Source organism: Coregonus lavaretus (genome assembly GCF_964263955.1).
Source record: "Coregonus lavaretus genome assembly, chromosome: 13".
Lineage (NCBI taxonomy): Eukaryota > Metazoa > Chordata > Actinopteri > Salmoniformes > Salmonidae > Coregonus > Coregonus lavaretus.
The window spans coordinates 13,087,907-13,114,536 of NC_140000.1; the positions used below are offsets into that span (position 1 = coordinate 13,087,907).

At 50.0% G+C, this 26,630-nt stretch overlaps 1 protein-coding gene and 1 pseudogene across 2 annotated transcripts in view; one reads left to right on the forward strand and one right to left on the reverse strand.

The window, feature by feature from the left end:
- Positions 1 to 26,630, reverse strand: part of LOC311139364 (sperm acrosome membrane-associated protein 6-like) — a gene marked incomplete at its 5' end in the record, with an annotated part of 1,014,348 nt that overhangs the window by 952,431 nt on the left and 35,287 nt on the right. The gene's annotated exons all lie outside the window — the stretch shown is intronic.
- Positions 17,323 to 25,758, forward strand: LOC311139236 (trypsin-3-like; annotated as a pseudogene). The gene is made up of 5 exons: positions 17,323 to 17,420; positions 23,741 to 23,860; positions 24,461 to 24,723; positions 25,183 to 25,318; positions 25,609 to 25,758. The product of its transcript is annotated as a trypsin-3-like (transcript).

Below are 26,630 nucleotides of genomic sequence, written 5' to 3' on the forward strand. Positions count from 1 at the left end.
GTCATGCTGGAATACCCATCTCGACCCATTTTCAATGCCCTGGCTGGAGGAAGGAGGTGATTGACAGTTATTTTGTGTTTCTTCCATTTGCGAATAATCGCACCAACTGTTGTCACCTTCTCACCAAGCTGCTTGGTGATGGTCTTGTAGCCCATTCCAGCCTTGTGTAGGTCTACAATCTTGTCCCTGACATCCTTGGAGAGCTCTTTGGTCTTGGCCATGGTGGAGAGTTTGGAATCTGATTGATTGATTGCTTCTGTGGACAGGTGTCTTTTATACAGGTAACAAACTGAGATTAGGAGCACTCCCTTTAAGAGTGTGCTCCTAATCTCAGCTCGTTACCTGTATAATAGACACCTGGGAGCCAGAAATCTTTCTGATTGAGAGGGGGTCAAATACTTATTTCCCTCATTAAAATGCTAATCAATTTATAACATTTTTGACATGTGTTTTTCTGGATTTATTTGTTGTTATTCTGTCTCTCACTGTTCAAATAAACCTACCATTAAAATTATAAACTGATCATTTCTTTGTCAGTGGGCAAACGTACAAAATCAGCAGGGGATCAAATACTTTTTTCCCTCACTGTAAGAGGAATATCTATGTGAGAATGCTGTTCATTGACTACAGCTCAGTGTTCAACACCCTTGTCCCCTCCAAGCTTGTCACCAAGCTTAAGACTCTGGGTTTGAACCCCTCCCTCTGCAACTGGATCCTGGACTTCCTGATGGGCCGACCCCAGGTGGTGAAGGTAGGCAACATCACCTCCGCTACGCTGACCCTCAACACAGGGGTGTGTGCTTAGTCCCCTCCTGTACTCCCAGTTCTCCCACAACTGCGTGGCCACGCACGACTCCAACACCATCATCAAGTTTGCTGATGACACGACGGTGGTAGGCCTGATCACCGGCAACAATGAGTCAGCCTACAGGGAGGAGGTCAGTGACCTGACAGTGTGGTGCCAGAGAATCAACCTCTCCCTCAACGTCAGTAAGACCAAGGAGCTGATCGTGGATTACAGGAAATGGGAGGATGAGCAAGCCCCCATCCACATCGACGGGGCTGCAGTGGAGCAGGTCGAGAGCTTCAAGTTCCTCAGTGTCCAAATCACTAAAGACATGAAATGGTCCAAACACACTCGCACAGTCGTCAAGAAGGCACGACAACACTTCTTCCCCCTCAGGAGGTTGAACATTTTGGCATGGGCCATCAAATCCTCAAAATGTTCTACAGCTGTATCATTGTGAGCATCTTTACTGGCTGCATCACTGCCTATGGCAATAGCACCGCCCTCGATTGCATGGCACTACAGACGGTGGTGCGGACAGCCCAGTACATCACTGGGGCGGAGCTCCCTGCCATCCAGGACATCTGTATCAGGCGGTGTGGAAGGAAGGCCCGGAAAATCGTTAGACTCCAACCATCCAAGCCATAGACTATTCTCTTTGCTTCCGCATGGCAAGTGGTAGCGGTGCATCAAGTCCAACACCAACATGCTCTTGAACAGCTTCTATCCCCAAACAATAAGACTGATAAATAGCTAACAAAATAGCTACACTGGCTATCTGAGTTAACAAAGAGTTAGTCTCTTTGCACACTCACAGGGCCCTACACACTCACTCACACACTCACTCCATAATCTTCTCACTCACACATAATATGCACATACAGTGCATTCGGAAAGTATTCAGACACCTTCCCTTTTTCCACATTCTGTTACGTCACTAACTGTAAATCGCTCTGGATTAGAGCGTCTGCTAAATGACTAAAATGTAATGTAATGGCCTTATTCTAAAATGGATTAAATAAAAACAATTCCTCACCAATCTACACACAATACCCCATAATGACAAAGTGAAAACAGGTTTTTAGAATGTTTGCAAATTTATAAAAAATTAAAAACTGAAATACCTTATTTACATAAGCATTCAGACCCTTTGCTATGAGACTCGAAATTGAGCTCAGGTGCATCCTGTTTCCAATGATCATCCTTGAGATGTTTCTACAACTTGATCATCAATTCAATTGATTGGACATTATTTGGAAAGGCACACACCTGTCTATATTTAGGTCCCACAGTTGACAGTGAAAGTTTGGAACCACCAAGACTCTTCCTAGAACTGGCCGCCCGGCCAAACTGAGCAATCAGGGGAGAAGGGCCTTGGTGAGGGTGGTGACCAATAACCCGATGGTCACGCTGTCAGAGCTCCAAAGTTCCCCTGTGGAGATGGAAGAACCTTCCAGAAGGACAACCATCTCTGCAGCACTCCACCAATCAGGCCTTTATGGTGGAGTGGCCAGACGGAAGACACCCCTCAGTAAAAGGCACATGACAGCCCGCTTGGAGTTTGCCAAAAGGCTCCAAAAGGACTCTCAGACCATGAGAAACAAGATTCTCTGGTCTGATGAAACCAAGATTGAACTCTTTGGCCTGAATGCCAAGCGTCATGTCTGGAGGAAACCTGGCAACATCCCATTGGTGAAGCATGGTGGTGGCAACATCATGCTGTGGGGATGTTTTTCAGCGGCAGGGACTGGGAGACTAGTCAGGATAGAGGGAAAGATTAACTGAGCAAAGTACAGAGAGATCCTTGATGAAAACTTGCTCCAGAGTGCTCAGGACCTCAGTCTGGGGCAAAAGTTCACCTTCCAACATGACAATGCTCCTGAATACACAGCCAAGACAACGCAGGAGTTGCTTCGGGACAAGTCTCTGAATGTCCTTGAGTGGCCCAACCAGAGCCAGGACTTGAACCTGATCGAACATCTCTGGATAGACCTGAAAATAGCTGTGCAGCGACGCTCCCCATCCAACCTGACAGAGCTTGAGAGGATCTGCAGAGAAGAATGGGAGAAACTCCCCAAATACAGGTGTACCAAGCTTGTAGCGTCATACCCAAGAAGACTCGAGGCTGTGATCGCTGCCAAAGGTGCTTCAACAAAGTACTGAGTAAAGGGTCTGAACACTTATGTAAATGTGATATTTCCGTTTTTTATTTTGTTTTAATTTGCAAACATTTCTAAAAACCTGTTTTTGCTTTGTCATTATGGGGTATTGTGTTTGGATTGATGAGGGGGAAAAAACAATTTAATCCATTTTAGAATAAGGCTGTAATGTAACAAATGTGGAAAAAGTCAAGGAAGCTGAATACTTTCTGAATGCGCTGTACATTTATACTGACACTACACACATGCACACCCACTCACATACAAGCTGCTGCTACTCTGTTTATCTTATATCCTGTTGCCTAGTCACCTTACCCCTATATACAGTTGAAGTCGGAAGTTTACATACACTTAGGTTGGAGACACAATACATTTTTCCAACAATTGTTAACAGACAGATTATTTCACTTATAATTCACTGTATCACAATTCCAGTGGGTCAGAAGTTTACATACACTAAGTTGACTGTGCCTTTAAACAGCTTGGGAAATTCCAGAAAATGATGTCATGGCTTTAGAAGCTTCTGATAGGCTAATTGACATAATTTGAGTCAATTGGAGGTGTACCTGTGGATGTATTTCAAGGCCTACCTTCGAACTCAGTCTCTTTGCTTGACATCATGGGAAAATCAAAAGAAATCAGCCAAGACCTCAGAAAAAACGCCTGAAGGTACCACGTTCATATGTACAAACAATAGTACGCAAGTATAAACACCATGGGACCACGCAGCCGTCATACCGCTCAGGAAGGAGATGTGTTCTGTCTCCTAGAGATTAACGTAATTTGGTGCGAAAAGTGCAGATCAATCCCAGAACAACAGCAAAGGACCTTGTGAAGATGCTGGAGGAAACAGGTACAAAAGTGTCTATATCCACAGTAAAACGAGTCCTATATCGACCATAATGACCATCGTTATATTTAGAGGAAAAAGGGGGATGCTTGCAAGCCGAAGAACACCATCCCAACCGTGAAGCACAGGGGTGGCAGCATCATGCTGTGGGGGTGCTTTGCTGCAGGAGGGACTGGTGCACTTCACAAAATAGATGGCATCATGAGGAAGGAAAATGATGTGGATATATAGAAGCAACATCTCAAGACATCAGTCAGGAAGTTAAAGCTTGGTCACAAATGGGTCTTCCAAATGGACAATGACCCCAAGCATACTTCTAAAGTTGTGGCAAAATGGCTTAAGGACAACAAAGGTATTGGAGTGGCCATCACAAAGCCCTGACCTCAATCCTATAGAAAATTTGTGGGCAGAACTGAAAAAGCGTCTGCAAGCAAGGAGGCCTACAAACCTGACTCAGTTACACCAGCTCTGTCAGGACCTGATCTCTCTCTTTCACAACCGATTAGAATGATGAGACAGAAACCAAATGTTTATTCTCTTAAAACAACAGAAATGGGCTGAATCACACTGAAGGTTTTTCAGTGCACACACCCATACACCCACCAACACATAGCCCAGACCAGGCCAGGGAGGGGAGATCAGCCCTGAAGTACTGCATGTAGCTTACATGTGTCCTCCTCTGCTCAACAAACCACCTCAACAAAACCGTAGGGGAGAGGAACATGGGAATATCATAATCAGTCCAAGATGTAGACATGGAGGTGGGTGAGTGCTGACTGCTGAGATTACAGATTCTGCCTCCGTCTCCTCTTCCTGAGGAACTGTGTGCCGAGCCATGCCTCAAACACACACAGTCCAAAGGGGAGGAAGTACATAACTTTGGATCAACATCCAATTCGGCCCTGTTTCCTCCCACTTGTCCCCCCTCACCGTTCATTATACACCCACACCACACAGACTAGCATACATCTGTGGGGGAGGGCAGTTGTGAATTTTGGCTGATGATTTGTGGACCTTTCTCCATCTACACTGAAAGTTGTCCAAAGTGTTTAAACAAGTGCTGGCAGACATAATGTTGTTGGACATTGAACGTGAGAAGAGTTTGTACTTTCACTCTGCCAAAACAGTACACAGTTACAGTCTAACCAGGTTCTTTGACATTTTTCAATGGCACACATACACACTCTGACTCGGCACAATACTGCTGGGTGCTTGTCGTCATTGACCATTCAATGCATTTGCACTCCAAACACTTGTCTGCACATTGCTTGAACGCAATCAAACCCAAAAGCTTGGAGCAATCACACTTTTTTCACAGAGTGAGTGGCTAGCGTTTGCCTAACCCTAAAACTGGATCCCCAGCCAGTGAACATACCACGCAGGAACTCTGGACACTACCAAAGAGCAGATGTGAGGGGGAAGAGAATGAAGGCCCCTGGTGTGTGTGTGTGTGTGTGCGCATGTGCTAGTGTGGCTGTGTGTGTGTGCGTGCGTGCATGCATGCGTGTGTGTCAACCTCTGCTTTGAGTCAGAGCAACACCCTCATTTGTGTGTGTGGGAGAACTCATGTCTCTCTTATTATTGTCATTTTTTCACTCATGCATAAATATTGAACGTCTGCACATTTTGCCACAGGAGGGATATCTGACACCGGGACATAAGCAATTCTTTCCACCTGCGGGGGAGAGTTCAAAGCAATAAGGGAAATTATTCTCTGTTGATTTATCCACCTCAAGGAATGCAATGTTAAATCTGTGCCTTTGTAATCTTGTGCTGGTCCATATGTTACACTTCTGGTGGATTTGGTTTTCTTTGGACTGATGTCCGGACCGGATGAAATACTGTATTTAAGTCATATATTTTGCATTTAAAATAACAACTTATCTCTCTGGTTATTATTGTTGAAGGTATTATTCTAATTGATTGTTCTCCAGTCATTCTGTACAGCTCTATAGCAAGTGGTTCAAAACGACGGTGTCTGGAGTGGATATTAATAGCTATCTCTAAGCTATAGTTTGAGGGAAGCTTTCGCAGACCAAGTTTTGTCATACTTTTTGATTCACCAACCAAACTTGTAATTAGGCCGGGCTGCACAAATACCAATTTGGGCGTGTAAAACAACTAGTGGGAGTTTGAGGGGAATTCAGATTTTTGTGGGGAAGGGTGCGGGAGGGTGGTGAAATGTGGGGGAGGGAGGTGGGACTGGGGTTGGGGTTGTGGTTTTTATTATTCACAATAGCTGTAGTGATAGGGTGTGACATCAACAAGAGAGAGCCAGGCTAAATTCACAGTGTTAATGCCTAGCCCAAGGGTAGTGAAAAACGAATGACATACTGTAGCTCACAGCCATGTTGTGATCCCTGTGTGTTCATAGCTGTTGAGGGGGAAAAATTTTGGCTCATTGCTTTTCTACATTTCCCAAATCTGTTTGTTGAGGGAGTCAAAGACTTACGGTGTCGCAGAGAGCTGCCGGAGCTCCCATAAGATTCCAGCTGTCTTGTCTTGAAGACAGAGAGCCAACACACAGTGGGAATCTCCTGGTCCTATAACCAAGCCCTTTTGGTCCAATGAGGGACGACAACCCTTGCTCTTCTCTTCACCTTCCCCTATGGTCTAAGGCACTGCATCTCAGTGCTTGAGGCGTCACTACAGACTCCCTGGTTTGATTCCAGGCTGTATCACAACCGGCCGTGATTGGGAGTCCCATAGGGCGGCACATAATATTGGCCCAGCGTCGTCCGGGTTCGGCCAGTGTAGGCCGTCATTGTAAATAAGAATTTGTTCTTAACTGACTTGCCTAGTTAAATAAAGGTAAAATATAAATAAATAACCTCCAAAGTTTGTTGATCTAGTTGCGGTGCTGACTGGAAATCAGGCTGCAGTGTCACAGGGGTGGAGAGGTCAGGAATTTTGTTTTTGAGTCAAAATGAGTGCCTTCCTTCCCCCCACCGCACAAACCCGCTACGTTTCCCCCCCAAGTTTCACCACACAAATGAAGAAAGAGCTGAACGTCACTACCCCAAACCACTTCCTTATATACATTCTGTCCCTACTTCCAACCACAATGCCAGCTCCCCTGGGCAGACCTAAGGGACGCAGAATGATCAAACATGGCACAGATTGACATCATACAAGATGACGGGGACATGTGCCATACAGATCTGTGGCAGAGGACCATCTGACAGTCTGTGTCCCAGTGCATCTGGGAGAAAGGGGGGAGAGAGGGAGGAAGGGAGGGGGAGGGAGAAACAGGAGCTGGAGGAGGAGGAGGAGCGAGCCCCAGATGGTGAAGATGAAGAGAAGAGCAAGGGTTGTTGTCCCTCATTGGACCAAAAGGGCTGTGGAAAGCATCGAGGAAGTGAATATGTGTGTTTTGGGGAAAATGTGAGCAGAGGCGCTGGCCCACTGTCAAGGTCAATAGCCTCCTCGGGCCGCATAAGAGAGGACTGTGACATATTTCTTGTTGCTTTTTTCTCTGCCCGTTGACCACATCTAGTGAGCTCTGTTTTGCGGAGCCTCAAGAAAGCGGGCATCTGGGTGACACATGGTACATGTCGGGTGACTAAATAAGACTTTTTACACAGATCTTCACTTTTGATATCAGAACAGGAAAGCACTACTTTCCGCTTATTGCAAAATTGAGTAATTTTGCAGGCGCTGCGGTTGTTGCTGGTTGATGCTGGTGAAAGTTGATCCACCCAACCCAACTGTTGACAGAAACATGCTGTAGTCTAAAGGCTGATAGAGCTATTTAATTGGCCCAAACAATATGCAGCTGTAGTTTTTCAGCTGTTTTTTTCCATTTATTTTTTATTCTGTAGCCACTCTTGAAAATAATCCAGTTGAGAAACCATCCATCAATGTCAACATAGTCAGAGAGGGGAGGTCACAAAATACATTTCAATATACACAAAGAATGAATGAGGCATTATTCTCCTAGACTTAAGATATGCGACAAACAGCAAATGAAGAGAACAACTTGCCTGTACTGGATGAGAGTGTGTTATATTTAAACCATAAGTGCATATAATCACAGGGTTTGGCTAAATGCACCCTGTTTAGTGCTGATAAACACCTTGGCACACACTGTAGTATACGTTTTGTCTACCTCTTACTTTCCTGAAGTATTTGACTCAGGAAAAATATTTTAGATATTTTAATAATACACTTTCAGAGGCATGTAAAGTGAGCTGGAACTATATTCCAGCAAGCTTTAAAAATGTACACTACCAGTTGTCACGCTCTGGCTCCGGGACTCTGTATGTTGAGCCAGGGTGTGTTCGTTTCTTTGTGTTCTGTTTCTTGGTTGGGTTGTTCTAGGTTGTTGTGTTTCTTTGTTTGAGTGACTCCCAATCAGAGGTAACGAGTGTCAGCTGTTGGCTCGTTGTCTCTGATTGGGAGCCATATTTAAACTGTCTGTTTTCACCTTGTGTTTGTGGGTTTTTGTTCCTTTACGGTCAGTGTTAGCCGTTGGACTTCACGAGTCGTGTTTTGTTTGGTTTGTGAGTACTTTATAAAATAAAGTCATGTTTCTTTCACACGCTGCGCCTTGGTCTACTTTGCTACTAGACGATCGTGACAGAAAAACCCACCATACAACGACCAAGCAGCGTGTCCAGACGGAGGCAGACTGGACATGGGAGGAAGCGCCGGGAAAGGAGATGGAGAGGCTGGCGATGGCCCAGGTGGGCAAAGTGTGGTCCTGGGAGGACATGCTCGGGGGCAAGGGACCTTGGGGTAGGATCAAGGCCCTGGCGAGAGAGGAGCAGCGGCGTCAGCAGTGCCATCGTCGGACGGACGAGAGGCACCCCCAAGAATTTTTTAGGGGGGGGCACAGGGCATGGACGACGGGGCTGACGGAGGCAGAGAAGGGGCGTATTCAAAAGGCCACCAGGTTACGGGGGCCACTGGTCAAAGTAGGGAAAGGAGGTTTAGAGGCACGGCGAGAGGTACTGGGGTGTGTTACCAGTCCGGTCCGGCCCGTTCCAGTTCCCGGAGTAGAGCCAGTGGTGTGTGTCCCCAGTACGGTCCGGCCTGTTACGGCCCCTCGCACCAAATGGACGGTGCGCGTCTCCAGCCCGGTCCGGCCTGTTCCTGCTCCACGCACCAAGTCTTCGGTGTGCGTCGACAGCCCTGCCCGGCCTGTTCCTGCTCCACGCACCAAGTCTACGGTGTGCGTCGACAGCCCTGCCCGGCCTGTTCCTGCTCCACGCACCAAGTCTACGGTGTGCGTCGACAGCCCTGCCCGGCCTGTTCCTGCTCCACGCACCAAGTCTACGGTGTGCGTCGACAGCCCTGCCCGGCCTGTTCCTGCTCCACGCGCCAAACCTACGGTGTGCGTCGCCAGCCCAGCCCGGCCTGTTCCTGCTCCACGCACCAAGTCTACGGTGTGCGTCGCCAGCCCTGCCCGGCCTGTTCCTGCTCCACGCACCAAGTCTACGGTGTGCGTCGCCAGCCCTGCCCGGCCTGCTCCTGCTCCACGCACCAAGTCTACGGTGTGCGTCGCCAGCCCTGTCCGGCCTGTTCCTGCTCCACGCACCAAGCCTACGGTGTGCGTCGTCAGCCCAGCCCGGCCTGTCCCTGCTCCACGCACCAAGCCTACGGGGTGCGTCGCCAGCCCTGTCCGGCCTGTCCCTGCTCCACGCACCAGGTCTACGGTGTGCGTCGTCAGTCCAGCCCGGCCTGTCCCTGCTCCACGCACCAAGCCTACGGGGTGCGTCGTCAGCCTGGTCCAGCCCGTTCCTGCCACTCGCACCAAGCCAGGGGTGCGAGTCGTCAGCCTGGTTCAGCCCGTTCCTGCTACTCGCACCAAGCCCGGGGTACGAGTCGTCAGCCTGGTAAGACCGGTCAGCTGCTCCACAACGGAGCGTAAGCAATCCGCTCCGTCATTGTCCAGTCCAGATCCAGCCAGCGGGGTCAGACCGGACCAGGGGCGCTATGGGGGGTTGTTTGGAGGGTGGTGGGCAAGGCCGGGGCCAGAACCGCCGCCGAGGAGGTATGCCCGCCCAGCCCTCCCTTGTTTAGCCCTTATTGAGGCGCGGTCGCAGTCCGCGCCTTTAGGGGGGGGTACTGTCACGCTCTGGCTCCGGGACTCTGTATGTTGAGCCAGGGTGTGTTCGTTTCTTTGTGTTCTGTTTCTTGGTTGGGTTGTTCTAGGTTGTTGTGTTTCTTTGTTTGAGTGACTCCCAATCAGAGGTAACGAGTGTCAGCTGTTGTCTCTGATTGGGAGCCATATTTAAACTGTCTGTTTTCACCTTGTGTTTGTGGGTTTTTGTTCCTTTACGGTCAGTGTTAGCCGTTGGACTTCACGAGTCGTGTTTTGTTTGGTTTGTGAGTACTTTATAAAATAAAGTCATGTTTCTTTCACACGCTGCGCCTTGGTCTACTTCGCTACTAGACGATCGTGACACCAGTCAAGTTTGGACACACCTGCTCATTCAAGGGTTTTTCTTTATTTTTACTATTTTTTACATTGTAGAATAATAGTGAAGACATCAAAACTATGAAATAACACATATGGAATCATATAGTAACCAAAAAAGTGTTAAACAAATCAAAATATGTTTTATATTTGAGATTCTTCAAAAAGCCACCCTTTGCCTAGATGACAGCTTTCTCTGGTTAGTTAGTTACTTAGTATTGTGATCATAAACCATCAACAAATAATGTGATAACGTCAATAAACCACCTTGTGTCATGAAACGGACAAACTGTCCCTCAAAAAGAAGAACTTGTGTTTATTCCTGTACCTCAACATGTCACTTATCTTAAATGAATGACGACTGCAGAAATGTCACGAGGGGAAATTGTGAATTCACTAATCTTTCCTGTGAGGATTGAGCAACACAGTCCTGCACACCGAGTGGCGCAGCGGTCTAAGGCACTGCATCTCAGTGCTTGAGGGGTCACTACAGACCTCCTGGTTCGATTCCAGGCTGTATCACAACCGGCTGTGATTGGGAGTCCCATAGGGCGGTGCACAATTGGCCCAGCGTCATCCTGGTTTGGCCGGTGTAGGCCGTCATTGTAAATAAGAATTTGTTCTTAACTGACTTGCCTAGTTAAATAAAGGTTAAAAAAAATTAAATACAAATACACTCAAGGGATGGAAAGATACAGTTCAATCACCATTATCATTACACATACCACAGAGTTAACCCAAATGCTGTTTCATGATGAGTGTTTGATTTCATTCTGATTGGCAACGCTCTGCAGCTGAACATGATTGTTGTTGTCATGGAGATAGTATTGTAATATTGTTGTTTATTAGTCATCTCATGCTCCACTCACAAGAAAACATAATTTGACTGCTGTAAAAAATCTATATATCGCTTGTCATATTCTGTGAATAACTAGTAAGATACTAGGGTAACACACTCAGGTGTTCTTCTGCCCCCTAGTTGTAGGCCTATGGGGCATATTTTCACATTGCAGTTTGTTACTCATTTCCAACTATTCGGTGACACTTTTAATTATGTATTTTCTGTGAAGAAGAGCAACATTTTCAGCATTACATAACCACATCTATAACTATAACCACATTTTGAGTTATGCGCACGCACTTGCTCAACATTCTCGTGTGTGGAGTCATATAGAAATGACACACAGCTATCTTTGGCTTTCAAATGACAGAGGTTTAAGGAACCAACCAACCCACACTGCCTGATGTTTAGTGCAGGCAGAGCTTTCTATGACCGATTCATATTCAACATCAGTTGAGCTTGAATTCACAGGTTCTAACAGGACAAGGGGAAATATGTGTGAAAACCCATTAGAAAACAGTTTTATTGAAAATATAATTGAAAACATACACAAGGACAAACCCATCTTAGGAGGAATTTCCAATTGTCAAACAACACCTGACAAGTTAATTTATTGTTCATTTGAGGACAACTTTGATGCTAGTTGTAGCCTATACACTCACTCTTAGAAAAAATATTGCTATCTAGAACCTAAAAGGGTTCTTCGGCTGTCCACACAGGAGAACCCTTTGAATAACCCTTTTTGGTTCCAGGTAGAACCCTTTTGGTTTCAGGTAGAACCCTTTTGGGTTCCATGTAGTTCCCACGGGGGTATGAAAAAAAGTATGAAAAATAAAAAAATAATGTAAGTCGCTCTGGATAAGAGCATCTGCTAAATGACTAAAATGTAAATGTAAAATGTAGAACCCTTTCTACAGAGGGTTCTACATGGAACCCAAAAGGGTTCAACCTGGAACCAAAAAGGGTTCTACCTGGAACACAAAAGGGTTCTCCTACGGGGACAGCTGAAGAACCCTTTTGTAACCCTTTTTTCTAAGAGTGTACAATGTGTCAATAAGTTACTTGCATTATAACTGGGAAGCATACAGTTTTCATTATAATGTTGTAAATGGAAACATATACAGTTTTGACTGTATAGACGACTGATGCATTTCTGGTTAGAACCTAACAAATGAGTGTAGCTATTACTCATGCATCAGTAAGGTAGTTGCAGCCATATATGATTATATGCAGGCATGACTTGTCTATGTTATTATCTGTGACTCCCAGTGACTCTGTCTATGTTATTATCAGTGGGGGGGGGGAGACATCAGGTAGGGGAGTAACTCATAATTTGACCTAATAATGAGCTCAGAGTACATAAGATAAGAAATTGCTGGTCGATGTTAACACCGGATTCTGATGAAAAACCTAAGATGTCATTTAATCTCAATCAGGCTTTTGTTTTGTTTTATTTCCCTTTGAACTTTAGTTGCCCTTGAGGGGGACAACAACATTTACATTTACATTTTAGTCATTTAGCAGACGCTCTTATCCAGAGCGACTTACAGTTAGTGAATACATATTTTTGTATTTTTTTGTAATACTGGCCCCCCATGGGAATCGAACCCACAACCCTGGCGTTGCAAACGCCATGCTCTATCAACTGAGCTACATCCCTGCCGGCCATTCCCTCCCCTACCCTGGACGACGCTGGGCCAATTGTGCGTCGCCCATGAATCTCCCGGTCGCGGCCGGCTGCGACAGAGCCTGGATTCGAACCAGGATCTCTAGTGGCACAGTTAGCACTGCGAGATCGTAGGACAAGATCGTAGGAGGGTATTGTCAGTGTTGGTGTGGGTGCGTGGAGAGGAGTCAGACGCAGGACGCATAAGCTAAGTCGAACAGGACTTTACTAGATGCACAACCAGTACAATATAAGGTGCCTCTAACGAGGAGGCAAAACGACAACGCAACACCGTGCGTATTAATAACAATGCCAGAGTACTGCACAGGATACCACCAACAGACAGGAACTAAAATAACACACAACTAACGAACACAACCACAGGAAACTTATAAGGCACATAATCAAGACCAAACGGACACAGGTGTAACAGACAGACCAAACCAAACGAACATCGAAACATTCAACGGTGTTAGCTAGTACTCCGGGGACGACGAACGCCGAAGCCTGCCCGAACAAGGAGGAGGAGCAGCCTCGGCAGATTCCGTGACAGTACCCCCACCTTGACGTGCGGCTCCAGCCGTGCGCCGACCCCGGCCTCTGGGACGGCCAGGAGGACACGCGTGGGATGACCACGGTGGAACTCAGTCAGGAGGGATGGATCTAGGATGTCCCTCCTAGGCACCCAGCACCGTTCCTCCGGACCGTACCCCTCCCACTCCACGAGATACTGGAGACCACTCATCCGGCGTCTCGAGTCCAAGATGGTCCGGACCCTGTACGCCGGAGCCCCTCGATGTCCAATGGGGGCGGAGGGGTCTCTCCTATCTCATCTTCTTGGAATGGACCAGCTACCACCGGCCTGAGAAGAGACACATGGAACGAGGGGTTAATATTCTTATAATCATTAGGCAGTTGTAACCTGTAACACACCTCGTTCAATCTTCTCAGGACTTTAAAGGGCCCCACAAACCGCCGACCCAGCTTCCGGCAGGGCAGGCGGAGGGGCAGGTTTCGAGTCGAGAGCCAGACTCGATCTCCCGGTGCGTATACCGGTCCCTCACTGCGGTGGCGATCGGCGCTCGCCTTCTGTCGACGGATGGCCCGCTGCAGATGGACATGTGCAGTGTCCCACGTCTCCTCCGAGCGCCGAATCCACTCATCCACCGCAGGAGCCTCGATCTGGCTCTCGTGCCATGGTGCCAGAACCGGCTGATACCCTAAAACACACTGGAAAGGTGTTAGATTGGTGGAGGAGTGGCGGAGAGAGTTCTGGGCCATCTCTGCCCAGGGGATATACCTTGACCACTCCTCCGGCCGGCCCTGGAAATAGGACCTCAGAAACCTACCCACATCCTGGTTGACTCGTTCAACCTGCCCATTGCTCTCTGGGTGGTACCCCGAGGTAAGGCTCACCGAGACCCCCAAGCGTTCCATGAAAGCCCCCCAGACTCTGGAGGTGAACTGGGGACCTCGGTCAGACACTATATCCTCGGGGACCCCATAGTGCCGGAAAACGTGGGTAAATAGGACCCGGCATTGGGAGGAGACGACAGGCCTTGGAAAACCGATCCACAACGACCAAAATGGTGGTATTCCCCTGGGAGGGGGGAAGGTCGGTCACAAAATCCACCGAGAGGTGGGACCATGGTCGTTGCGGAACGGGCAGGGGATGTAACTTTCCCCTGGGCAGGTGTCTAGGCGCCTTACACTGGGCGCACACCGAGCAGGAGGAGACATAAACTCTCACATCCCTAGCTAACGTTGGCCACCAGTATTTCCCGCTAAGGCAGGGCACTGTCCGGCCAATACCTGGATGTCCAGAGGAGGGTGATGTATGAGCCCAATAAATAAGTCGGTCACGAACCTCGAGCGGAACGTACGTCCGCCCCACAGGACACTCGGGGGGAGTAGGGTCGGCACGTAACGCCCTTTCGATCTCCGTATCGACCTCCCACACTACCGGAGCCACCAGACAAGACTCCGGCAGTATGGGAGTAGGCTCAATGGACCTCTCCTCTGTGTCATACCGCCGGGACAGGGCGTCTGCCTTACCGTTCTGGGACCCTGGGATGTACGTGATCTTAAAAACGAACCGGGTTAGGAACATGTTCCACCTAGCCTGACGAGGGTTTAGTCTCCTAGCTGCCCGGATGTACTCCAGGTTACGGTGGTCAGTCAGAATGAGGAAAGGGTGTTGAGCCCCCTCAAGCCAATGCCTCCACACCTTTAGGGCCTGAACCACAGCTAACAACTCCCTGTCCCCTACGTCATAATTACGCTCCGCCGGGCTGAGCTTCTTGGAATAGAACGCACAGGGGCGGAGTTTAGGTGGCGTGCCGGACCGTTGCGACAGAACCGCCCCAATACCGGCTTCTGAAGCGTCCACCTCCACCTGGAACGGTAAAGCGGGATCCGGATGCGCCAGCACCGGAGCCGAAGTGAACAGGTTCTTCAGTTTAACGAATGCCCTGTCCGCTTCAGCTGACCACTGCAAACGCACCGTACCCCCCTTTAGCAGGGACGTAATGGGAGCTGCCACCTGTCCAAAACCCCGGATAAACCTCCAGTAGTAATTAGCAAAACCCAAAAACTGCTGCACCTCTTTTACAGTGGTTGGAGTTTGCCAATTACGCACGGCCGACACGCGGTCAACCTCTATCTTCACACCAGATGCGGACAATCGATAACCCAAGAAGGAGATGGACTCCTGGAAAAACAAGCATTTCTCTGCCTTGACATACAAGTCATGCTCCAACAGCCTCTTCAACACTCTGCATACCAGGGCTACATGCTCGGCTCGTGTAGAAGAGTACACTAGGATGTCGTCGATGTACACTACCACACCCTGCCCATGCATGTCCCTGAAAATCTCGTCCACAAAGGATTGAAAGACTGAAGGAGCATTCATTAACCCGTATGGCATGACGAGATATTCGTAATGACCCGAGGTGGTGCTGAATGCTGTTTTCCATTCATCTCCCTCCCTAATGCGCACCAGATTGTACGCGCTCCTGAGATCCAACTTTGTGAAGAACCGCGCTCCGCGTAATGATTCTGTCATAGTCGCAATCAGAGGAAGAGGATAACTGTACTTAACCGTGATCTGATTGATACTACGATAATCAATACACGGGCGCAAACCCCCGTCCTTCTTCTTCACAAAGAAGAAACTCGAGGAAACCGGGGAAGTGGAGGACCGTATGTATCCCTGTTCCAAGGACTCGGCTATGTAAGTCTCCATAGCCGCGGTCTCCTCTTGAGACAGGGGATACACACGGCTCCGCGGAAGTGCCGCTCCTGTTTGGAGATTTATCGCACAATCCCCCTGTCTATGAGGTGGCAACCGTGTTGCCCTAGTCTTGCTGAAAACCAATGCTAAATCCTCATATTCAGGGGGAATGTGCATTGCGGACACCTGGTTCGGACTCTCCACCGATGTTGCCCCTATGGAAACACCTAGACATCTCCCTACACACTGGGCAGACCATTCCATAAGAGCCCTCTGTTGCCACGCAATGGTAGGATCATGGGTGCTTAACCAGGGAAGCCCCTGCACCACGGGATACGCAGGAGAGTCGATCAGATAAAACTGAATGATCTCCTCATGACCCCCCTGCGTAATCATCTTCAGTGGCGCTGTGACTTCTCTAATCAACCCCGACCCCAGCGGCCGGCTGTCTAGAGCATGAACTGGGAAAGGGGGTTCCACCGGCCGAAGGGGGATTCCTACCCTGGAACAAAATACATGATCAATAAAATTCCCAGCTGCGCCTGAATCTACTAGCGCCTTATGCTGGGAATGAGGTGCCACCTGTGGAAATCTCACAGGTATACACAGGTGTCCAACAGAGAGCTCTGGGTAAGTGGGGCATCTACTCACCTGAAATGGCTCCCCAGTGCGTGACCTGTTGTCCCCTGTCCCAGGAGACCCTCCCCAACACCTAGCCGCAGTGTGCCCTCCACGGCCACAGTTGGTGCAGGGGACGGCCCCCCTCGGGTTCTCTCTCCTCCTCTCCCTAGCGCCTGCACCCCCAAGCTCCATAGGAATCGGCTCGGCGGTGCTGGAGGATGGAATGGACGACCCCCATTCGGGACGTCCGCGTGTAGCCAGCAGGGTGTCAAGACGGATGGACATGTCCACCAACTGGTCGAAGGTGAGGTTGGTTTCCCTGCAGGCCAGCTCACGACGAACGTCCTCTCATAGGCTGCATCGATAATGGTCGATGAGGGCCCTCTCATTCCATCCCGCATCTGCCGCTAGCGTCCGGAACTCCAGGGCGAACTCCTGGGCACTCCTCTTCCCCTGTCGGAGGTGGAACAGACGCTCCCCCGCCGCCTTCCCCTCAGGTGGATGATCGAACACTGCCCTGAAGCGGCGGGAGAACTCCGCGTAGGTGATGGTAGCGGCGTCTATTCCCCTCTATTCGGCGTTAGCCCACTCCAACGCCTTGCCGGAGAGACAGGAGATGAGGGCGGAGACGCTCTCGTATCCCGAGGGCGCCGGGTGTATGGTGGCCAGGTAGAGTTCCACCTGCAGGAGGAATCCCTGACACCCGGCTGCGGTACCATCATATGCCCTCGGGAGCGAGAGCCGAATGCCGCTGGGTTCCGGTACTGGGAGAGAAGGACTGGCCGATGGTGATGGTAAGGTGTGCGAAGATGTGGGCACCTCGCCCGTAACCAAACTGTCACGGTTCAGACAGACGACCAGAGGACCACAATTGCGTCACACCAGAAAGTTTATTAAACTTAAGGGAAAAGGGAAGTAGGGAGTGAATGAAGGCTCCAGGGGTAACAGGGATCCCGTCCAATGCGCTGGGTCTGTGCCCCCCCCAGTGGCAGCGATGCGTCCTATGAAGCCGGTGGTGGGTGGTCCAGAAGTCCTGGGGGGGGGAGACACAGACACAACAGGGCGGAATGAAACCAGGCAGCAGTACAGTTCAAGGGAAATCCAAAATACGTAGTAGCAAGGCAGAAGGCTGGTCAGAGTTACCGGGATTGAAGAGTAGTCAGGAGTCGTAATGGCAGAAGCAGGTCTGGATCTCCTGAGGCAGAAGAGTATCCAAAAAACAGGCAGGTCCGGGGTCACAAAACCAGGGTGAGCCAGAAGCGCGAGCAAACAGGTTCCGGGTGTGAGCTTTGCAGACGATCTGACACCGGAGAGCTGAAAGACAGGGCCTTAAATACTGGGAGAGGTAGTGGGTAATGCAGCGCAGCTGGCAGAGTAATTAGAGCAGAGCAGAGCAGGGACAGGTGGAGCTAGTTAGGCTGAGTAGAGAGAGTGGTGAGCAGAGTGGAAGAAAATTAAGGTGGTAACCCGGTGGAGTGAGAGGCCCATGACAGAACCCCCCCCCCAAGGGACGGCCCCAGAAGTCCCAAGAGCAACACCACGCCGGGCGGGAGGAGGGGAGCCGGAGGAGGGCTAGAACTCCTCCGAACGGTCCGAGTGAACGTCCTCATCCTCGGAGGAAGCCGGAGGGCCGTGGTCGGGAGATGGGACAGGTCCCGAGACAGGATCAGGCACAGGACAGGAAGCCGAGCGGGCCGGACGGTTAGGGACCCCTCTGGGGCGGCCCCTACGGATTGCAGGTTGATCAGGATGCCGTTGGTGGAAAGCGGTGATGAGAGTCCTATCCACAATCCGACTAGCTGGCACCCAGGTCCTCTCCTCAGGTCCATAGCCCTCCCAGTCAATGAGGTACTGGAGACCCCTACCCCTCCGTCTGGACCGAAGCAGGCGGCGGACGGTGTAAACCAGACCACCATCGACGAGCCGTGGAGGAGGAGGACCAGGCGCAGCAGGGACCAGCGGACTCTCATGGATGGGCTTAATCTTAGACACATGGAAAGTGGGGTGCACCCTCAGGGAATTAGGCAGTTGGAGCCGGACAGCAGTTGGGCTAATCACTCTTATGATAGGGAATGGGCCAATGAACCGAGGTGCCAGCTTCTGCGACTCCACCCTGAGTGGCAGGTTCTTCGATGACAACCACACCCTTTGACCAACATGGTAGGTGGGAGCAGGAATTCTCCGACGGTTGGCCCCGGTAGTGTAGCTGGCAACGGATCTGAGGAGTGTGGCTCGGGCTTGTGACCAGGTGCGGCGACATCGACGGGCAAAAGCAAGTGCAGATGGGCAAGTAACCTCCTCTTCCTGGCTGGCAAATAGAGGAGGCTGGTATCCATAAACACATTGGAAAGGGGACATACCGATGGCAGAGCAGGTCAGAGAATTGTGTGCGTACTCCACCCATGTCAATTGCTGCGACCAGGAGTGGGGGTTGCGTGAAGTCATGCATCGCAGTGCCTTCTCGAGCTCCTGATTAGCCCGCTCTGACTGCCCATTGGATTGGGGATGGAATCCGGAAGTCAGACTGACTGTGGCTCCCAGCAGGTGACAGAACTCCTTCCAAAAAGCGGAGGAGAATTGTGGACCACGGTCAGAAACTACATCCTTTGGCAGTCCGTGGATCCGGAAGACGTGTTCCAGGACCACCTGGGCGGTCTCCTTGGCGGTTGGGAGCTTGGGGAGGGGAATGAAGTGTGCCATCTTGCTGAAACGGTCAACGATGGTGAGAATGACGGTCATGCCACTTGAAGGGGGCAGCCCCGTGACAAAGTCAAGGGCGATGTGAGACCAGGGACGTCTGGGCACAGGCAGGGGCTGCAGCAATCCGGCTGGGGGCTGGCAGGACGACTTGTGTTGGTTGCAGATGGGGCAGGCTTGGACGAATTCCCGTACATCCTTCCTCAGAGAGGGCCACCAGAACCTCTGGGCGAGCAGGTTGTAAGTGCGGGTGGAGCCAGGGTGACAAGCTAGGCGGGAGTCATGTCCCCACTGAACGACCTGGGACCTCAGGTCTTCGGGGACAAAAAGGCGGTCAGCTGGGCAAGTGCTGGGACCTGGCTGGTTACGGAGAGCCTCCAGCACCTGTTCCTCAACAGCCCAGGTCAGAGCTGCAACGATGCAGGGACTTGGCAGAATCGACACAGGGTCCTTGGAGGGGGTGTCATCCTTCTGGAATTGACGGGAGAGGGCGTCTGGCTTGGTGTTGCGTGATCCAGGCCGGTATGACAGAGTGAAATTAAACCTGGTGAAGAACAGGGCCCAGCGGGACTGCCTGGAGTTCAACCGTTTGGCCGTGCGGATGTACTCCAAGTTCTTATGATCGGTCCAAACGAGAAATGGAATGGTGGACCCCTCCAGCCAGTGACGCCACTCCTCCAAGGCAAGCTTCACAGCCAGCAGCTCACGGTTCCCTATGTCGTAATTGCACTCAGAGGGGGACAACCGACGTGAGAAAAAGGCACAGGGATGGAGCTTCCTATCCTCCGCAGCCCACTGAGAAATCACAGCACCAACTCCCACATCCGAGGCGTCCACCTCCACAATGAATTGCCGGTCCACATCAGGCATCTGGAGGATGGGAGCGGAGGTGAACCTCACCTTGAGGGTACTGAAGGCTTTGTCGGCTGCTGGGGTCCAGGTGAAGGGTTGCTTGGTGCTGGTTAGAGCAGTGAGAGGGGCAGCAACGGTACTGTAGTTCCGGATAAACTTCCTATAGAAGTTAGCAAACCCCAGAAACTGTTGCAGCTTCTTTCTGTTCTCCGGAACAGGCCATGAAGTGACTGCTGATACTTTGGCAGGATCCATTTGGATACTTCCCTCTGCCACTATGTACCCCAGGAAGGCCACTGTCTTGACGTGAAACTCACATTTCTCTGCCTTGGCGTAGAGGGAATTCTCCAGAAGACGATGAAGGACTTGCTGGACATGGCGGGTGTGTTCAGACAGGTTTCTGGAGTAGATTAAGATGTCATCCAGGTAAACGAAGACAAACTTGTTTAACATGTCCCGCAGTACATCATTCACTAGAGCCTGGAACACAGCAGGAGCATTGGTGAGGCCAAAAGGCATAACCAGATACTCGTAGTGGCCTGTTGGTGTATTGAATGCGGTTTTCCATTCATCTCCCTCCCGGATCCGCACTAGGTGGTAAGCGTTTCTGAGATCCAACTTGGTAAAAACAGTGGCTCCCTGGAGCAACTCAAAAGCAGAGGTGAGCAGAGGCAGAGGGTAACGGTTCTTCACTGTGATGTCGTTGAGTCCCCTGTAGTCGATGCAGGGGCGAAGAGATCCGTCCTTCTTCCCCACAAAGAAGAAGCCAGCACCAGCAGGAGATGAAGATGAACGGATTAATCCAGCGGACAGAGAGCCATTGATGTAGTCCTCCATGGACTTTCTTTCAGGAGCAGACAACGAATAAAGACGACCCTTTGGAGGAGCTGTTCCAGGGAGGAGGTCGATGGCACAGTCGTACGGACGGTGAGGGGGCAGAGATGTGGCTCTTGCTTTGTTAAACACCTCTCTGAGACCATGGTAGCATTCTGGGACATTGGAGAGGTCAGGAGCGGAGTTAGTAGGTACTGGCCGAGGGGGTAGTGCGGCAGCAAGCAGGCAGGTTCGGTGGCAGTCCTCTCCCCACTCCCTGATCACCCCGGTCACCCAGTCGAGCTGAGGGTTGTGCCGGCGGAGCCATGGGTAACCCAGGATGAGGGGTTGGCCTGGAGAGGGGAGCAGGTGAAACTGGATAGTTTCTTGATGGTTTCCGGACAGACCCATCGAGACCGGGGCCGTGACATGAGTGACCGATCCGAGTAAGTGTCCGTCCAGTGCCCGGGCAGGAATAGGAGGTGTCAAACGGAGGTTCTCCAGTCCCAGTTGGCGTGCCAGCTTGATGTCCATTATGTTGGCTTCGGCGCCAGAATCCACCAGAGCAGCCAGGGTGTGAGTTGAGTCAGAGAGGCGGAGGTGAACTTGCAGCAGGGGTTTGCGGTCGGAGGACTGGATGGTCATTGAACTCAACCGGACTCCCCCTATGCCCGGTGAGCTTCGGCCCTTTAAAGGGCAGGTTACCACACGATGTCCCTCACCTCCACAATAGAGGCAGAGGTTTGAGGTGAAGCGGCGCTGGCGCTCTGCAGGAGTGAGGGAGGCTCGCCCAATCTCCATAGGCTCAGACTGATCAAGCTGACCTGGGTGAGTGGCAGTAGATGACAGGAGCCCAGTCGGATCTCTCCGAATGCCGGTAGTAGGTGGACCTTGGCGCCCCCTCTCACGACGACGGGTCTGTATCCTTCTGTCGATCCTGACAGTCAGTGCGATGGCTTCATCAAGAGTGGAAGGCAGTTCATGGGAGACCAACTCGTCCTTGATATAGTCAGCCAAACTATGGAAGAACGCGTCCACCAACGATGGTGTGTTCCAAGAACTTCGTCTAGCCAGGGTTCGGAAGTCGATGGAATGGTCTGCGACTGTACGTCTGCCTTGTCGAATACTGAACAGTTCACGAGACGCCTCTGCGGTGGGTGAATCCAGGTCAAACACCTTCAGCATCTCCTCAGCAAACAGGTCGAAGGTTGCACATGCGGGGGTTTGACGTTCGAACTCTGCTGTTCCCCAGAGTCGAGCTCGGCCCGTCAGGTGAGTGATGGCATACCCAACTTTAGCCCCCTCCGTGGCGAAGGTCCTTGGCTGCAAGGAGAACTGAAGTCGGCAGCTAGTCAGGAATGGCCGGACCTGGGTTGAATCGCCGTTGAACCGCTCGGGGTTTCCAATCTTGGGTTCCGGAGCAGCGGCTGCAATGACCGGGGCAGGTAACTCGGGGGCTGGGCTGGTGGGCAGACTGGCTGGGGTAAGGTTGGTGAGGAGTTGAATGATCATGGCGAGTTGTTGTTGCTGCTGCTGGAACTGCTGCTCATGCTCATCGGTTTCCATGTCGGGGAAAGTGTGCGCTGAGTCCATAATGGTCAGATCGTACTGTCACGGTTCAGACAGACGACCAGAGGACCACAATTGCGTCACACCAGAAAGTTTATTAAACTTAAGGGAAAAGGGAAGTAGGGAGTGAATGAAGGCTCCAGGGGTAACAGGGATCCCGTCCAATGCGCTGGGTCTGTGCCCCCCCCAGTGGCAGCGATGCGTCCTATGAAGCCGGTGGTGGGTGGTCCAGAAGTCCTGGGGGGGGGAGACACAGACACAACAGGGCGGAATGAAACCAGGCAGCAGTACAGTTCAAGGGAAATCCAAAATACGTAGTAGCAAGGCAGAAGGCTGGTCAGAGTTACCGGGATTGAAGAGTAGTCAGGAGTCGTAATGGCAGAAGCAGGTCTGGATCTCCTGAGGCAGAAGAGTATCCAAAAAAACAGGCAGGTCCGGGGTCACAAAACCAGGGTGAGCCAGAAGCGCGAGCAAACAGGTTCCGGGTGTGAGCTTTGCAGACGATCTGACACCGGAGAGCTGAAAGACAGGGCCTTAAATACTGGGAGAGGTAGTGGGTAATGCAGCGCAGCTGGCAGAGTAATTAGAGCAGAGCAGAGCAGGGACAGGTGGAGCTAGTTAGGCTGAGTAGAGAGAGTGGTGAGCAGAGTGGAAGAAAATTAAGGTGGTAACCCGGTGGAGTGAGAGGCCCATGACACAAACGGCGCAGCGTGTTGGACAACTCGTTCATGGCGACCCCAAGTTGCTGGATCATGGTGTCTTGATTGCTGATCCTTTCCTCGAGGGACTTGGGTGCCGCCGTTGCTCCTGCTGACTCCATGATGGTGTGTTATTCTGTCAGTGTTGGTGTGGGTGCGTGGAGAGGAGTCAGACGCAGGACGCATAAGCTAAGTCGAACAGGACTTTACTAGATGCACAACCAGTACAAAATAAAGTGCCTCTAACGAGGAGGCAAAACGACAACGCAACACCGTGCGTATTAATAACAATGCCAGAGTACTGCACAGGATACCACCAACAGACAGGAACTAAAATAACACACAACTAACGAACACAACCACAGGAAACTTATAAGGCACATAATCAAGACCAAACGGACACAGGTGTAACAGACAGACCAAACCAAACGAACATCAAAACATTCAACGGTGTTAGCTAGTACTCCGGGGACGACGAACGCCGAAGCCTGCCCAAACAAGGAGGAGGAGCAGCCTCGGCAGATTCCGTGACAGGTATGAGTGTAGGAAGAACTCTGTTCCCTACCAGGTGTCTCTGAACACAGGGTACAACTTCTGTGGAGGGATCCTCCTCTCTAGTGAATGGGTGCTCTCTGCTGCCCACTGCTACAAATCGTAAGCACAGACTGCAGAGTTACTATGTGCTAGAGAATTTCAAAAATAGTTTAAATGTTGTTGTTTTTTACACTTTATTTTATTGCATTAACATTCTGGTGGTGTAGGCCTTAAAATCCCCATTTAATCTAGAAACTCACTCTTCTTTCCTTAGGTGTTAGTTGGACTTAAAGAGAAACAAGTAAAGAAGGTAGTGTATTGATCACAGGAGGTTGGTGGCACCTTAATTGGGGAGAACGGGCTCGTGGTTATGACTGGAGCGGAATCAGTGGAATGGTATCAAATACATCAAACACATGGTTTCCAGGTGTTTGATGCCATTCCATTTTCTCTGTTCCGGCCATTATTATGAACTGTTCTCCCCTCAGCAGCCTCCACTGGTATTGATGGACAAACATTTGACATGGTATGCTTTGCTCTTTGTAATATCATGTTTAATGGTTGAGTCCATTCGGATTTAAGACCACAACTGTTGTAGAACTGTTTGGATGAAATGGGTAAACCTTAACATACAGCAAATCTAACAAGTTCCCCAGTGCAGGACCCTCCTTCCCCTCCAACTACTACAGTATCATCTCCATTCTGGTTATAACCCTGCAGGTCGCCATTGGAGGTCCGTCTGGGGGAGCACAACATCAAGGAGCCTGAGGACATGGAGCAACACATCATGTCTGCCCAGTTCATCCGCCACCCAGACTACAACTCTGGTACCCAGGACAGTGACATCGCGCTGATCAAGCTAAGCCAGCCTGACACCCTCAACAGCTATGTGAGCCCTGTGGCCCTCCCCACTAAGTGTAGCACTGCTGGAACCATGTGCCAGGTCTCTGGCTGGGGGAGCCTCCGCGCCAGCAACGAAGGCTGTGAGTGGAATGTGTGTCTTATTAGTGTTTTATTAGTCGTATGTACTGGATACACATGGTATACACCATCCAACAAAATGCTTACTTTCAGGTTCCTTCTCGACAATGCAACAATAATAAGAAATAATAAAAGATACGAATACAAACATTTGTGTGTACATTTGTGCGTACGTGTGTGTGCTTGTGTTTGTGTGTATGTGTGTGTGTGTGGTTGTGTAAAACAGCTGCGTCTTTTACCCCAGGTGAACTGCTTGCCCAGTGTGTTCAGTACCTGATTAGATATCATGCTGTCTTGGCTATAAATGGTTAACAGCTGAGGACAACAGTTATTTTAGAGTGATTGGTACTTTTACAGTCTTAAGAAATCTAAAGTTTTCCACTTCTGATTTGTTTTAATTGAAAGTCTTAATGACTTGTTACATGTCTCTAACTCTGTCTTTCTTTGATGTTCTGTTCCAGCGAGGTACCCTGACACACTACAGTGTGTGGAGGTCCCCTCCTGACTGATAACACCTGTCTGGAAGCCTATTTCTTCCAGATAACTGAGAACATGATCTGTGCTGGCTTCATGGAGGGAGGCAAGGACTCCTGCCAGGTAACAGACAGAATAGACCTGTACTATACTTCTTCATATTTCACTTTCTTGCTTTCACAGTTTGCACCATGATGCATATATTTTTTTGTCTCTCTTCTTCTTGCTCTGTCACTGACTCTCTTTATCTTTTCATGTCACTCTGGCTTGTTGCTCTCTCTCTCTCTCTCTCTCTCTCTCTCTCTCTCTCTCTCTCTCTCTCTCTCTCTCTCTCTCTCTCTCTCTCTCTCTCTCTCTCTCTCTCTCTCTCTCTCTCTCTCTCTCTCTCTCTCTCTCTCTCTCTACCCCACCAGGGTGACTCTGGTGGCCCTCTGGTGTGTGATGGGGAGCTGCAGGGTGTTGTGTCCTGGGGTCATGGCTGTGCTCTCAGGAAGAAGCCTGGCGTCTACACCAAAGTCTGCAACTACGTGTCATGGATCCAAAACACCATGGCATCCGGCTAAGTAGCAAAGGCTGGTCCTGATGTCATGGAACTAACAATTTGAACTGATGATATCAAATAAAGCATGTCTGTTTATTGAATGGTTTATCATGTGGTCTTTGTTGAGTGACATCATAGGGTTGACTTCTTATGAGAGGATTTTAATTAGCCTACTGAATTTGGGCTATTGTGAAGACGCTAGATCAGGGGTGTCAAACGTCCGGCCCGCGGGCCGGATCAGGCCCGCAAACGGGTTTAATCCGGCCCGCGAGATGATTTCGAAAAAAATATAATAATAATACTTTTTTGTAAAGTATAAAAATGCGCTGCAATTTCTCAATAAAATAAACTGCTGTTCCAATTGCGTCCACTGGATGGCGCAATAGCAATTGTGTTAAGCAAGCAAACTGTTTATACCGGGGCAGAGCAAGTAGGTCAAGCACGTGCAGCCAATGAGCTACTTTGTTTTGCCCGCGATATTTATTACGGCTTCTACTTTTAACATTATGTGCTTTGGCACCCTCATTGCCCCAATATGTCTCTGTCAAAAAAGAGAAAAGTGGACGCAGAGTGCAGAGTGTTCCAAGAAAAATGGTCATCCTATTTATTCACGGAATTGAATGGGAAAGCTGTATGTTTGGTGTGTTCAGAGCATGTTGCAGTGCTGAAAGAATATAACCTTCGTCGCCACTATGTGAGTCTTCATGCCGACAAATATGACAACTTTCAAGGACAGCGGAGATGAGAGAAGGTGAATGAACTGTTGGCGGGTCTGAAGAAACAGCAGTCTGTGTTTACTCACAGCCGAGACATCAGTGACGCTGCAGTGAAAGCTAGCTACCTCATTGCTAATGAAATCGCAGTGGCTTCAAAACCATTTAGTGAGGGTGAATT